Here is a 14,038-nt window from a genome sequence, read left to right as displayed (position 1 = left end):
CCAATCTGCAATCACAATCTACCATGTTTCTCCCATTCCTTTCTAAGGTCCTTGAATATGTTATTGCCTGCACTGCGAGTCCATCTTCTTTAAAATGAATCTCTTTCAATTCAGCTTCCACCTTGCTCATAGTAATTGAAATTGCTCTGGCCAAAGTCACAAATGACATCATCTGTCAGCAGCTGCTGCAGTGAGTATCCCTCTTTGTTTTCCTTGACTTTTGTTGCAGTGTTTGATGTGGTCGACCACACCATTGTCCTCCATTGTCACTCCTTCATTACCCAGCAGATGTGCAAAAGTTTAGCACTTTTATATTACTTCGTTGTTTCCCTTCTGTTTCAGGAGAGTAACCTCACACGTTCTCTTATTTTTAACTTGGGTATTAGTTGTGCTGGTCTTTGCTGTGGAATGTGAATAATCCATTGCTTTATCGGTGGAAATATGGAGACAAGCTCCTTGTGTTACTTAATTCTAAATCCAACAGCATATTTGTAGAGCCATATTTTTGATGTTGTTTGTTCCATGAGTGTGAAGAGTGTTTATACTTGTAGAGTGCAGCTGGCCTGTTCATGTCCTGTTGGCTGCACTTTTAGAATATAAATACACTGGAGACATATTATGAAGATGAGGACAGAAATGTTAAAAATTGCTACAATTGTACAGGGCCTTGGTGAGACCACACCTGGAGTACTGTGCACAGTCCTGGTCTCCTTATCTAAGGAAGGATATACTTGCCTTGGAGGCAGTGCAACCAAGGTTCACTAGATTGATTCCTGGGACGAGAGGGCTGTCCTATGATGAGAGATTGTGTAGAATGGGCCTATACTCTCTGGAGTTTAGAAGAATGAGAGGTGATCTTATTGAAACATACAAGATTCTGAAGGGGATTGACAGGGTAGATGCTGAGAGGTTGTTTCTCTGGCTGGAGTGTCTAGAACTAGGGGGCGTAGTCTCAGGATAAGGGGTAGGCCATTTAAGACTGAGATGAGGAGGAATTTCTTCACTCAGAGGGTTGTGAATCTTTGGAATTTTCTGCCCCAGAGGGCTGTGGATGCTGAGTCTTTGAGTATGTTTAAGGCTGAGATAGATAGATTGTTGGACTCTGGGGGAATCAAGGGATAGGGAGATCGGGCGGGAAAGTGGGGTTGAGGGCGATGATCAGCCATCATCTTATTGAATGGCGGAGCAGGCTCGAGGGGCGGTGTGGCCGACTCCTGCTCTTATTTCTTATAAGAAATTTCATATTAAGTTTTAGGATAGTTCTACTTGCATAAGGAAGCTTGAAAGTACTGGCTCATAGGATACAGTTCCATGGACACAAGCAGCCCTCCACTGTTTCCCTACATTTAGGTTACATACCTGCTGCCCTTCATCTCCCATAATTAAGTCAAGTAGCTTCCTTCCATGCTGGAATAGCAACATATTGTGACTGACCATATTGCTTAAAAAAAACCCGCCCCTTTCTCACCACAGAGATTTCACTATCCCAGTCTATTTTTGGAAAATTAAAATTTCATTGTTAATATACACCTTTCTAATTTGTCTACAGATTTCATCCTCCATTTACATTACAGTATTGTGGTTTATTCTACCATGTGTTAGCCGTGGCTGCACGGTAGCACTCTCTCCTTTGAGTCACAAGGTTGTGGGTTCTAGTCCACATGTGAGCACAAAATCTAAGCGGATACTCCAGTGCAGTACTGAGAGAGTGCTGCACGGTCAGAGGTGTCGCCTTTTGAATGAAACGTTAAACCAAGGCCCTGTCTGCCCCCTCGGGTGAACTTAAAAGATCCCTTGGCACCATTCGAAGAAGAGCAGGTGAGTTCTCCCCAGTGTCCTGGCCAATATTTAGTCCCTCAACCAACATCACCAAAACAGATTTTCTGGTCATTATCACATTGCTGATTGTGGGACCTTGCTGTGCGGAAATTGGCTGCCACGTTACCTACAATACAATAGCGACTATAAGCAGCAAAAGTATTTAATTGGCTGTAAAGCGCTTTGTGAAAGGAGCTATATAAATGCAAGTCTTTCTCTTACCCGAATTTAGAGCCAACTTCCTCCACAGTCTCTCCCACTGCTCTGCTCTGTTTTCGTTAGTTTATGCATAGTTGTCAACTCCTCGCTTTTTGAAAGAGCGATCTGCGTCTTGGCTCTCCATCCAAGTGACTCGCACGAGGCTCTTTCACGAGGTTATCCACTTTTGTGGGAAAAACAGGAAGGCAGATTATTATCTGAACAGCAATAGATTGGGAGAAGGGGAAGTGCAACGAGACCTGGGTGTCCTTGTGCACCAGTGGCTGAAGGTAAGCATGCAGGTGCAGCAGGTGGTTAAGAAGGCAAATGGTATGTTGGCCTTTATAGCGAGAGGATTCGAGTACAGGAGCAAGGATGTCTTGCTGCAGTTGTACAGGGCCTTGGTGAGACCACATCTTGAGTATTGTGTGCAGTTTTGGTCGCCTTATCTGAGGAAGGATGTTCTTGCCATGGAGGGAGTTCAGCGAAGATTCACCAGACTGATACCTGGGGCGGCAGGAATGACGTATGAGGAGAGATTGGGTCGATTGGGCTTATATTCGCTGGAGTTTAGAAGAATGAGAGGGGATTTCATTGAAACTTATAAAATTCTAACAGGTCTAGATGCAGGAAGGATGTTCCTGATGGCGGGGGAGTCCAGAACCAGGGGTCACAGTCTAAAGATAAGGGGTAAGCCATTTAGGACAGAGATGAGGAGGAATTTCTTCACCCAGAGAGTGGTGAACCTGTGGAATTCTCTACCACACAAGGCAGTTGAGGCCAATTCATTAAATATATTCAAGAAGGAGTTAGATATATTTCTTAAGGCTAAAGGGATCAAGGGATATGGGGAGAAAGCAGGGACAGGGTACTGAATTTGGATGATCAGCCATGATCTCCTTAAATGGCGGAGCAGGCTCGAGGGGCCGAATGGCCTACTCCTGCTCCTATCTTCTATGTTTCACCCGCTAATTCTGGGCATATTAAAAACCACTCACGGCTCTTTGCAAATGATCTCTTCTGCACATGTGTGATGTTTGAACACATGCAGAAAAGATAATGCACAGTCCATTATGAATGCAAAGTAATTGTTGCCTAGACCCCCCACATGAAATTAGATCCATTGGCCCAGAAATTCGGGTCGGGGGCTTCCCGCGGGTGCAAGCCCCCGACCTACACTTGCATATCGCGCTGACATTTGAAGACTGGGCCTGCTTGGATTTCCGGTCTGTGGCCCGGTTCAGCTCCCGGCGCGCTGTGCGTGCGTGATCCAGCGGCGTACTTAGTGCGATGAGCCAGCTGGGATCACGTGAGCACTGGGCAACCAATGGGAGTTTACAAAAGTCCATTCATGAGTTAGACATAAGACCTGTCAAACTCATGAAAAGTATGGGCGCCCAGAACACTACTTAAACTTTAAATAAAAGTTAAAAAAACATTCCAATAATTAAATTAACTATTAATAACTTTAAAAAACTAATTTAAACAATGATTCAAATTTCTGCCAAATTTTTTTTTTCAAGAAATTGGGTCCAAAAATTAACTTACCTTACTGTAAATTCTTTAAAAATAATAAACCTGTGGAAAAAAAATTCTAACTTTAATTATTAGACCACTTACTTTATAAAACTAGTCCTTACGTCTGCTTTTTACATTCGTAAAAAGTGGAGGCCTTCACGCACGGACAAACCTGTCAAAAAAACCGAAGTTCAACGCGTACCCGCTGCCTCAAACGTCGCTAGGGAACCGCCTCTTAACCCCTTGGTTCAGAGGAGAGGAAATGCCGGTTTTCCGCGCATGCGCTGTGCATGCTGAAATCCGGCACTTCCAACGGGCCCACGCGTGAGTACCCCGTCCGTACTCACGCGTTGGGACCGGAATTACTGGGCCAATATGTCCTGCTTTGAAGCAGATATGGGAGTGATTTAAAAAGCTTGGAAGAGGATCAGTTGAGACATGGCATGAGAATGGTGGAACCAGACAGGTCAGTCAGAGTCTGAACAAAGGCAATGTTTGGGATGCAGATCCTTTCTTAGAATCTATATGACTGATACTTTTTAAATAAATACATAACTTTATTCTCTAAATTAGTTTCTGGATTGTATCTGACTAGCTCCAATTTGCACACAGCAAGATCCCACAAACAGCAATGAGATAAATGACCTGATTATCTGTTTTAGTGATGTTGCTTGAAGGATAAATGTTGGTCAGGACATGAGGAAACTCCCCTGCTCTTTGAATAGTGCCATGGGATGTTTTAAGTCCACCTGAGAGGGCAGATGGAGCTTCAGTTTAACATCTCATCTGAAAGATGGCATCTCTGACAGTTCAGCACTCCCTTAGTACTGCACTGAAGTTAGATTATGTGCTCAAGTCTCTGGAGTGGGGCTTGAGTCCACAACCTTCTGACTCCGAGGTAAGTACTACCTCTGAGCCAAGGCTGACTGATTTTGATTAGGAATGTGCACTGCTGTTGATCTAACTTGGAAGTGCACATATATTTTTAACCATTTGTGCTGCACTGATTTTTCTCTCCTTGCTTGTATTACCTTAATCACACTCCGATCTGGGAATGTGCTAAAGGAATTAGTATCCTACATAATTTTAAAGAAAGAGTAATTTGATTGACATACAATCAAATGAATAGCAGTGGGTAAATCATTGAAATAGATGCAGTCTCATTTGCTACTCAAAGACTCACTGGGGGTGAAATTAGTCAACACCATTTGTGCAAAATGGGTTGATAGCAAATTGCTGGCCTGTTTTACACCGTGCTCAGTTCTCTTTTCCATTGACTTGTCCCTTGGCTGAGAGCAGCTAAGCCAGCACAGACCAGGACCGTCCTGCTCTGTAAGGCGTGCGGTGAGCCATCCTGGCCCTCTGATCAGGTGTGTGTGCATGCATTTCCAGTTAGCTGGAAATAACCTCCATCCTCCAATTCTCTACCCTTCAAATAGCTTCTGGACTTCACTCGCCTGCTACACCTGTCTCTGAACTTGGACAACAGTTTGTCGATGCTCCATGCCGATTCCATCCTACCTACATCAACGTTATCCCTCCATGACCTATTCCCTGCTACTACCAGGAAATATGTATCTCATTACTTACTACATAATCAGACCTATGTAACCTGAGTTTTTCCCTGTGTCCATTCGCGTGCGCATTTAGGCTGCTACACCCGATCCGTTCACTTCTATTTTCCACTTTTTTCTCCCCACCCCCCACTTTTCCTTTTCTTTCTATTCCTCCCTGACCGCTCTTCTGTTGTCATGCCTCCTTTCATCTCTCTCTGATGCACTGCTCTCTCAAATCCCTACCCCAATCCTTCATTACTCTTGGACCTTCTTACACTCCTGCCACTGTCCCAGGCTTGACCCCCTCTTAGATAAGCCATAAAAATGTTATCACCAAGATATCTTCTGCTTTCTTCCCTCAGCCTCTGTACCGAGCGACTTCTCATTCTCGGTGATTTCAACCTCCATCTCAATTCATCATGCTCTCTCTCCTCTGAGTTCACTAGCCTCCCATCCTCCCTTAATCTCTCCCTCCATGTAAACGCCCCAACCCATATTCACGGCCACCCCCCAACCTTGCCATCTCGCGTGGCCTCGCTACTCCCATCGTGTCAATTGCAGATAAGGCCATCTCTGACCACTTCCTCGTATCGCTCTCCATCCACATCCCCCCCTCCCCAACCCTACTTCCTTCTGTGTCCGCCCCTGGAAAAAACTCTTACAACTGCACTTATGAAATCCCAATTGTCCAGCCTTTGGCCCTCCATTCACCATGACATTTCTGCAGCTACCGATCTGCTCAGCCACACCCTCACCACCACCTTTGATGCCCTAGTCCCTATTAAAACAATTACTCTCTCTCACCCTGGCCGTTCCCCCTGGTACGGCCCTCATCTTCACTCCCTTCAGTCCAAGGGACGCAGACTTCAACGGATATGGTGGACAACTGGTTTAGCTGTTCACTGCCAGATCTGGCTGGACCACATAAAGCACTATTGGTCCCTGCTCTCGTCTGCCAAAATTGCTCACTATTCCAGAATCATTCTGGATTGCAAAGATAAACCCCGGCTTCTATTCTCTACTGCTAGCCGTCTTCTTAAACCTCTCTCCCCGTCTCCTCCACCCTCGCCTCCAACAACAAGTGGGAGGAGCTCATGGACTTCTTTGTCTCTAAGATTTAGACTATCTGTTCAGCTGCCTCTGCCACTTCCTTTCCTTCCCCTAGCCCAACAGGCCAAACTTCCTCTGAGGTTCCCCCCGCCCGATCCCTGAACTCTCATCTTTCTCCAGTTTCTCTTCGATCTCCTCATATGCCCTCTCTGTGCTCATCTTATCCAAGAGACCCATTTCCTGCTCCCTCGACCCTACTCCCACCAAACTGCAGACCACCCAACTTCCTTTTCTGGCTCCCATGTTAGCTGACATTGTTAACGGTTCTCTCTCCTCAGGTACTGTCCCCTTCCCCCTCAAATCTGCCATCATCACCCCCCTTCCTCAAACCAACCCTTCACCCCTCCGTCCTTCCAAACTACCGCCCCATCTCCAAATTCCCTTTCCTATTCAAAGTCTTTGAACGTGTTGCCGCCTCCCAAACCCGTGCCCATCTTTCCTGCAACTGCATGTTTGAATCCCTCCAATCAGGTTTCCACCCCTGCCACAGTACCGAAACAGCTTTCATCAAAGTCACAAATGACACCCTTTGTGACTGTGACAAAGGTAAACTACCCCTCCTCGTCCTTCTCGACCTGTCTGCAGCCTTTGACACGGTTGACCATTTCATCCTCCTTCAATGCCTCCACCGTTGTCCAGCTGGGTGGGACTGCACGCGCCTGATTCCATTCTTATCCATCTCATTGTAGCCAGAGAATCACCTGCAATGGCTTCTCTTCCCGCTCCTAGATTGTTTCCTCTGGTGTCCCCCAAGGATCTATCCTTGGGCCCCTCCTATTTCTCATCTATATGCTGCCCCGCGGCGACATCGTCCGAAAACACAGTGTCGGTTTCCACATGTACACTGACGACACCCAGTTCTACCTCCACCACTTCTCTCGACCCCTCCACAGTCTCTAAATTGTCAGACTGCTTGTCCGACATCCAGTACTGGATGAGCTGGAATTTTCTCCAATTAAATATTGGGAAGACTGAAGCCATTGGGGTGGAAATTGTAGTCAGAGGCTTGTTGCGGGCAAACGCCTCCAAACCGCAAGAAAAGTACCCACCTACCTGATTGCTCTGGACCTTCAAAGACTTGCACTCCTGGGCCTGTGTAAAGGACCACTTATCCCAGGGTTGCGCACGGTTTGCAAGCGTCCCTGTGATCACGTGGGCCGGCCCAACCAATCACAAAGGGGGATTCCATTTACGTACGGAATCCCCATAAGCATAATAGGAATCACCCAAAAAGCACACTTTCACAGCACTGAAATAAAAATAAATCATCACATGTTCAAAATGAATGAAAATACAATTCAATTAAACATTTAAAACAAAAATTTAATTATTTGAAAAATAAATTTAAACATTTTTAAAGGGGCCAAAAATAACCTAAACTAACTTTAAATAAAGGTTCTTGAATGTTTAAATCATTTAAAAAAAGAAGTATTTTAATATTTATTTAAACACTTACACTGGTAAAAGAAGGCCCTACGCCTGCTTTTACCAGGCATTGAGTTTTGTGGGCATTCGCTGGGCAGTCGTTGGGCAAATAGCCTGACCCTGCACCAGCAAATGTTCATTTCCTGCGGATGCGGGCGATCCGTCAACCAGAATCTTGACGGATCGCATGCGGAAACCCGGAATTTGCAGGGCACTTACGACCGCGTACACTGTGCAGACGTGGCCATAGGCCCCAGAAAGTCCGGGCCATTGTTTTCGGTTCCCGCCACAAACTCCATTCCCTAGCCACTGACTCCATCCCTCTCCCTAACATCTGTCTGAGGCTGAACCACACTGTTCGCAACCTTGGTGTCATATTTGACCCTGAACTGAGCTTCCAACCATATATCCGCGGCATAACTAAGAGCGCCTATTTCTACCTCTCTAATATCGCCCATCTCCGCCCCTGCCTCAGCTCATCCGCTGCTGAAACCCTCATCTATGCCTTTGTTACCCCTAGACTTGACTATTCCAATTCACTCCTGGCTGGCCTCCCACATTCTACCCTATGTAAACTTCAGGTGATCCAAAACTCGGCTGCCTGTGTCCTAACTCGCACCAAGACCCGTTCACCCATCACCCCTGTGCGCGCTGATCTACATTGGCTCCCGGTTAAGCAACGTCTCGATTTCAAAATTCTCATCCTTGTTTTCAAACCCCTCCATGGCCTCGTCCCTCCCTATCTCTGTAATCTCCTCCAGCTCCACAGCCGCCCCCCCCTCTCCTCCAGCTCCACAGCCGCCCGCCCCCCCCCCCCGAGATATCTGCGCTCCTCTAATTCTGCTCTCTTGAGCATCCCTGATTTTAATGGCTGTGCCTTCAGCTGCCTAGGCCCTAGGCTCTGCAATTCCCTCACTAAACCTCTCCACCTCTCTTTCCTCCTTTTAAGACGCTCCTTAAAACCTACCTCTTTGACCAAGCTTTTGGTCATCTGCCCCAATTTTCCTTATGTGGCTCAGTGTCAAATATTTGTCTTAAAATACTCCTGTGAAGCACCTTGGGACGTTTTACTACATTTAAAGGCACTATATAAATACAAGTTGTTGTTGTTGGCTGTTTATATGCAGTCTAAGTGAATGTTGCAGTTATGAGTTATCACCTCGGAGAAAGCTTCTGGGAAGCTCAGCCTTATTTAGTTTTAATGTCCTGTGGATGTTTGACAGCAATCATGAGCGATGCATGTTTGATTCCTTTTATTCCAGATGGAATAAGATGTTGTGAAATATATATCGGGCAGTCTTGCTGTAATCTTTCAGTGTCTCTAAAGCCATCATAGAGAGGGAGTGAGGCAGGAGACTCCATGGGGAATCAGGAAATAAATTGCATATAAAGCTCTTGTTGATGGTCCTTATCAGATCCAGTTTTACAATGTGTTTTAGTGAATGAACCACGAATCTTTGTTATTTCCTATATTCTGAGGCATAATAGTTGTGTTCTGCATATATTACTGAAAATCTGCTGTTTGGCTTTGCTGCTTGCTGTCTTACTTATTTATAATTAAAGTAGTTCATATCCTAAGCCATATTCTGATTACAAATTATGGAAATGATTGTGTTCATGCTAGATGTGTGCTAACACGAGAGACCATTCCTGGGAGGAAAAAGAACAACATGTATGTAATCAAAGAAAAAGCTGTTTTTGTCCAGAATGTGTACCACTATAAAAGTTATGCAGTAATACTTTTTCGCCAAAAGGTGGTGGTGTTGTACTACATTTGGAAAGCGTGTTGTAGCCAAGCAACGCCTCACAAACAACCTGACAACTCCCAGTGATGCAGAGACACAGAGTGCCCACAGCGTTTGGTCTGCACTCAAGGCCTCCATAATCAGCACCTGTGAAGAGACGCTCGGTCACTCGACCAGGAAACACCAAGACTGGTTCGACGGGAACGACCAGGAGATCCAGGAGCTAATAAGCCACAAGTGCAAGGCATTCCTGATCTGGAAACAGCAACAGAACTCGAGAGCAAGAAAGCAGCTCTACAGACGCCTGAAGGCCGAGGTCCAACAAAAAACTCGCGACCTAAAGAACAGATGGTGGGTGGAGAAAGCGCAGGAGATCCAGCAGCTAGCCGACAACCACGACGTGCGTGGATTATTTAGCGCTGTCAAGATCATCTACGGCCCAAGCACCCAAGGCCCTTCCCCACTGCGGGCCAAGAACGGAGAGGTACTCATCAAGGACAGGGAAGCAGTCAGTGCCCGCTGGAAGGAGCACTTCGAAGATCTCCTTAACCACGACTCTGTCTTCGACACGAGTGTCCTCAACTCCATCCCACAGCATGCTACCCGTCACCATCTCCGCACAACCCCAGCCCGGCATGAGGTTGAAAAGGCCATCCGACAACTGAAGAACAACAAGGCCTCAGGAGCAGATGGAATCCCCGCCGAGGCACTAAAGCATGGCGGAGAAGCACTACTGGCGCGAATTCATGAACTCATTTCTCTTATCTGGAAGGAGGAGAGCATGCCAGGGGATCTCAGACGCCGTAATTGTGACCATCTTCAAGAAAGGTGACAAGTCCGATTGCGGTAATTAGAGGAGTTTCCCTGCTATCTGCCACAGGGAAAGTCATCGCAAGAATCCTCCTCAATCGCCCTCTCCCAGTGGCTGAAGAGCTCCTCCCAGAGTCGCAATGCGGATTCCGCCCACTAAGGGGCACAATGGACATGATCTTCACCGCGCGTCAATTACAAGAGAAATGCAGGGAACAGCACCAACCGCTGTACATGGCCATCTTTGATCTCACAAAGGCCTTCGACACTGTCAACCGTGAGGGATTATGGAGTGTCCTCCTCAAATTCGGCTGCCCTCAAAAGTTTGTCACTATCCTCCGCCTGCTTCATGATGACATGCAAACCGTTATCCTGACCAACGGTTCCACCACAGACCCAATTCACGTATGAACCGGGGTCAAGCAAGGCTGTGTCATCGCACCAACGCTCTTCTCAATCTTCCTTGCTGCAATGCTCCATCTCACCCTCAGTAAGCTCCCCACTGGAGTGGAGCTAATTTACAGAACAAACGGGAAACTGTTCAACCTCCGTCGCCTCCAGTCCAGATCCAAGGTCGTCCCATCCTCTGTCGTCGAATTACAGTATGCAGATGATGCTTGCGTCTGCGCTCACTCGGAGGTCGAACTCCAAACCATCGTAAATACCTTCACTGAAGCATACGAGAGCATGGGCCTTACACTAAACATCCGTAAGACAAAGGTCCTCTACCAACCTGCCCCCGCCACACAGTGCTGCCCCCCGATTATCAAAATCCACGACAAGGCCTTGGACAACGTGGACCACTTTCCATACCTCGGGAGCCTACTGTCAACAAGGGCAGACGTTGACGACGAAGTCCAACACCGCCTTCAGTGTGCCAGTGCAGCCTTCGGTCGCCTGAGGAAGAGAGTGTTTGAAGACCAGGACCTCAACCCCGGCATTAAGCTCATGGTCTAAAGGGCAGCAGTGATACCTGCCCTGCTGTATGCCTCAGAGACATGGACCATATATACCAAGTACCTCAAAGCACTGGAGAGGTACCACCAACGCTGCCTCCGCAAGATCCTGCAAATCCATCGTCAGGATAGGCGCACCAACAGAGTGTTCTCACTCAGGCCAACATCCCCAGCATCGAAGCTTTAACCACGTTCGATCAGCTCCGATGGACGGGTCACATTGTCCGTGATGTAAGAAAAAGGAGACTTACCATCAAGTAACTTTAAAGTAAGCTTTAAGTAACTTATAAACACACTATATACACGAGAGGTCTTTACCATGCCTCTGGTAGAAGCCTCTTACAATACTGAACAGACCAGTATTTATACCAGTCCAACAGGAAGTGACATATGACAGGAAGTGAGGTATGTTCACAGTTCACAGGAAGTGATGACATAACTTCCCGGAAGTTATTATTTTTATCACATTCTTCCCTCCTGCAGGATTAGGAGGCTGTGGTCTACCTTTTGGTCCGCAGCCGCCGAACAAGGAAGAGTCGCACCCGTTTGGATTCCCGTCGTAGAGGGTCGCTGGTCCGCTTACATGCGGTTGGCCATTGGTCAGAGTCTGTGTGGCCTGGATTGCCCTGTGAAGGGTCGGGGAGATCATGGCTTCGAGTACGAGCCCCAATAGGTTCAAAGTCGGACCGCCTCTGTTCAGAGGGAGGTGCAGAGCTGGTCTGTGGCGGATCAGTACTTTCATGCGCGGTACTGGGAGGGTCGCAACCTTGAGCACGGGGTTCTACCGGCACCAAGCTAGTTGGTGTCCGATCAGGATCCTGGAGAGGGGTACCCGATAGGTCCCAAGAGTTTCCTGGTGAAATGCCATCACCCGATGTCCCACTAGGTCCTGGTGGGCAGGGAGCCAAATCCCGTAATGATACGGTAGATTCTCGGCCGTCGGAATATCGTATGTTTGCATAGGTGGGGTTGGCATCGGTTAGTTCGACCTCGTCTACAAGAGGGTCATTTTTAGACGTCCGAACGTATCTTCGGAGTAATACAGGTCCAGGAGTAGTTAGCCATGACGGGAGTGATGTCCCATGAGATGAGCGACGCTGGAATCCAAAGAACCGCTCATGAGGTGTAGTATTTGTGGCTGTAGAAAGCAGGGACCGTATAGAGTGCAATGCATCCGGAAGCACTGTTTCCCATTGCTGGTCTGGTAGGCCCCGAGATCTTAAAGCGAGACGTACGGAATTCCAGATGATACCGTTATACCTCTCTACCTGCCCATTTCCGATGGGATGGGATGGTGTTGTTTTGCTTGTAGCAATTCCCCGTTCTGAGAGGTAGTCCTTGAGTTCCCTTGACATAAAGGATGGACCCCGATCTGAGTGAATATAAGCCGGCATGCCACAGAGAGAAAATACCTGCTCAAGGCAGCAGATTACTGTGGATGCCAGCATATTGGAGCAGGGGAAGGCAAACGGAAAACGTGAATATTCGTCGATCATGGTGAGCAAATATGTGTTCCGAGTTGAAGAGGGCACTGGGCCCTTAAAATCAATGCTAAGTCGTTGCATCGGTTGGGTTGCATGTATGAGTATACCATCTGAGGGGCGGAAGAACTGAGGTTTTAATTCCGCACAAAGCCGGCATTCTGAGCATATTTTCTTTACATCTCCAGTGGAAAAAGGGAGATTCCGTGATCGTACGAAATGTAGCATGCGCGTAACGCCAGGATGACACAAACCATTGTGGACATCCATGAGAGTGGAGGATGACATAGTGGAGCAGAATGCCCGTGTGAGGGTGTCCGGGGCCACATTCTCCTTGCCTGGCTGATAGAGAATGGTATAACCAAAAGAGGCCAGTTCCATCCTCCAAAGTTGTATTTTATTATTCTTAATTTTGGTTCGTTTTCGATTATCGAGCATGAAGGCGACTGATCGTTGGTCCGGTGATCAATGTAAAGTGCTGGCGAGCTAGAAAATGGTTCCACTTCCGTACTGCCTCTATGATGGCTGTGGCTTCTTTCTCAACCGGAGGATAATGTAGCTCGGCACCTTGTAAGGTCCTGGACATAAATGCTACAGGACGACCTTCCTGATTCAGAGTAGCCGAGATCGCCACCTCCGAGGCATCACATTCAACCACGAAAGGGAGATTCTCATCAATGGAGTGAAGAGCCGCTTTCTCCAACTGTTTTTTGAGAAGGTTAAAGGCTGCAACAGCCGCTGTTCCCAGTGGAAATGATCTAGCATGCAGCAAGGGTTGGATTTCGTCCGAAAAATGAGGAATCCATTTAGCGTAGTATGCAAACAGACCGAGAGGCCGACGTAAAGAAGCCGGATTCTTAGGTGACGGGAGCTCTTGGAGCGGGCGAAGTCTTTCTGGGTCTGGCTTAATGATACCATTGCCTACGCAGTAGCCAAGGATGTTGATGGTTGCGACTCAACAGATTTGGATTCATTCAGGGTCAAATTACGGCGATGGAGGGCATCCCGAAATTTTTGGAGGTTGGAGTCGTGTTCCTGTTGATCGTGACCTGCAATGGTAATGTTATCAAGATAGGGAAAAGTGTCCCTTAGGTTTTCCTGCTTAACCAGGCCATCCATTGCCCGTTGAAAGACAGCCACTCCATTAGTAACCCCGAATGGGAGGCGACGAAATTGGTACAGCCGTCCATTAGCCTCAAAGGCTGTGTACTGCTTATCTGAGACCTTCAAGGGTAACTGATGATAGGCACTTTTTAAATCGTAAGTTGAGAACACTTTGTATTCGGCCAGTTTATTAACCATATCATCAATGCGTGGCAATGGGTAGGCGTCCAAGTCGGTATATTGATTGATGGTTTGCGAATAATCGATGCATAGTCGCTGTTTGTGAGGTTTTAGAGGGTTCTTGACAATGACAACTT

The 14,038-nt window shown here is 47.2% G+C and overlaps 1 protein-coding gene across 10 annotated transcripts in view; it reads left to right on the top strand.

Annotated features, from left to right (window-relative positions):
- Positions 1-14,038, top strand: part of cmss1 (cms1 ribosomal small subunit homolog) — a 394,620-nt gene that overhangs the window by 51,584 nt on the left and 328,998 nt on the right. Inside the window, exon 1 of one of the 10 annotated variants that reach the window (XM_086006996.1) lies at positions 63-190. The exons of the other annotated variants lie outside the window; for them this stretch is intronic. The gene's annotated coding sequence lies outside the window, so the exon portion shown is untranslated. Of the gene's footprint in view, positions 1-62; positions 191-14,038 lie in introns of those variants that run through there. 10 annotated transcript variants of the gene reach the window in all.

This window comes from Somniosus microcephalus, chromosome 14 (genome assembly GCF_052327205.1).
Source record: "Somniosus microcephalus isolate GS21.2 chromosome 14, FLI_Smic_1.0, whole genome shotgun sequence".
Classification (NCBI taxonomy): Eukaryota; Metazoa; Chordata; class Chondrichthyes; order Squaliformes; family Somniosidae; genus Somniosus; species Somniosus microcephalus.
Note: the sequence above shows the minus strand (reverse complement) of the source record. Positions and strands in the feature narration are given on the sequence as shown.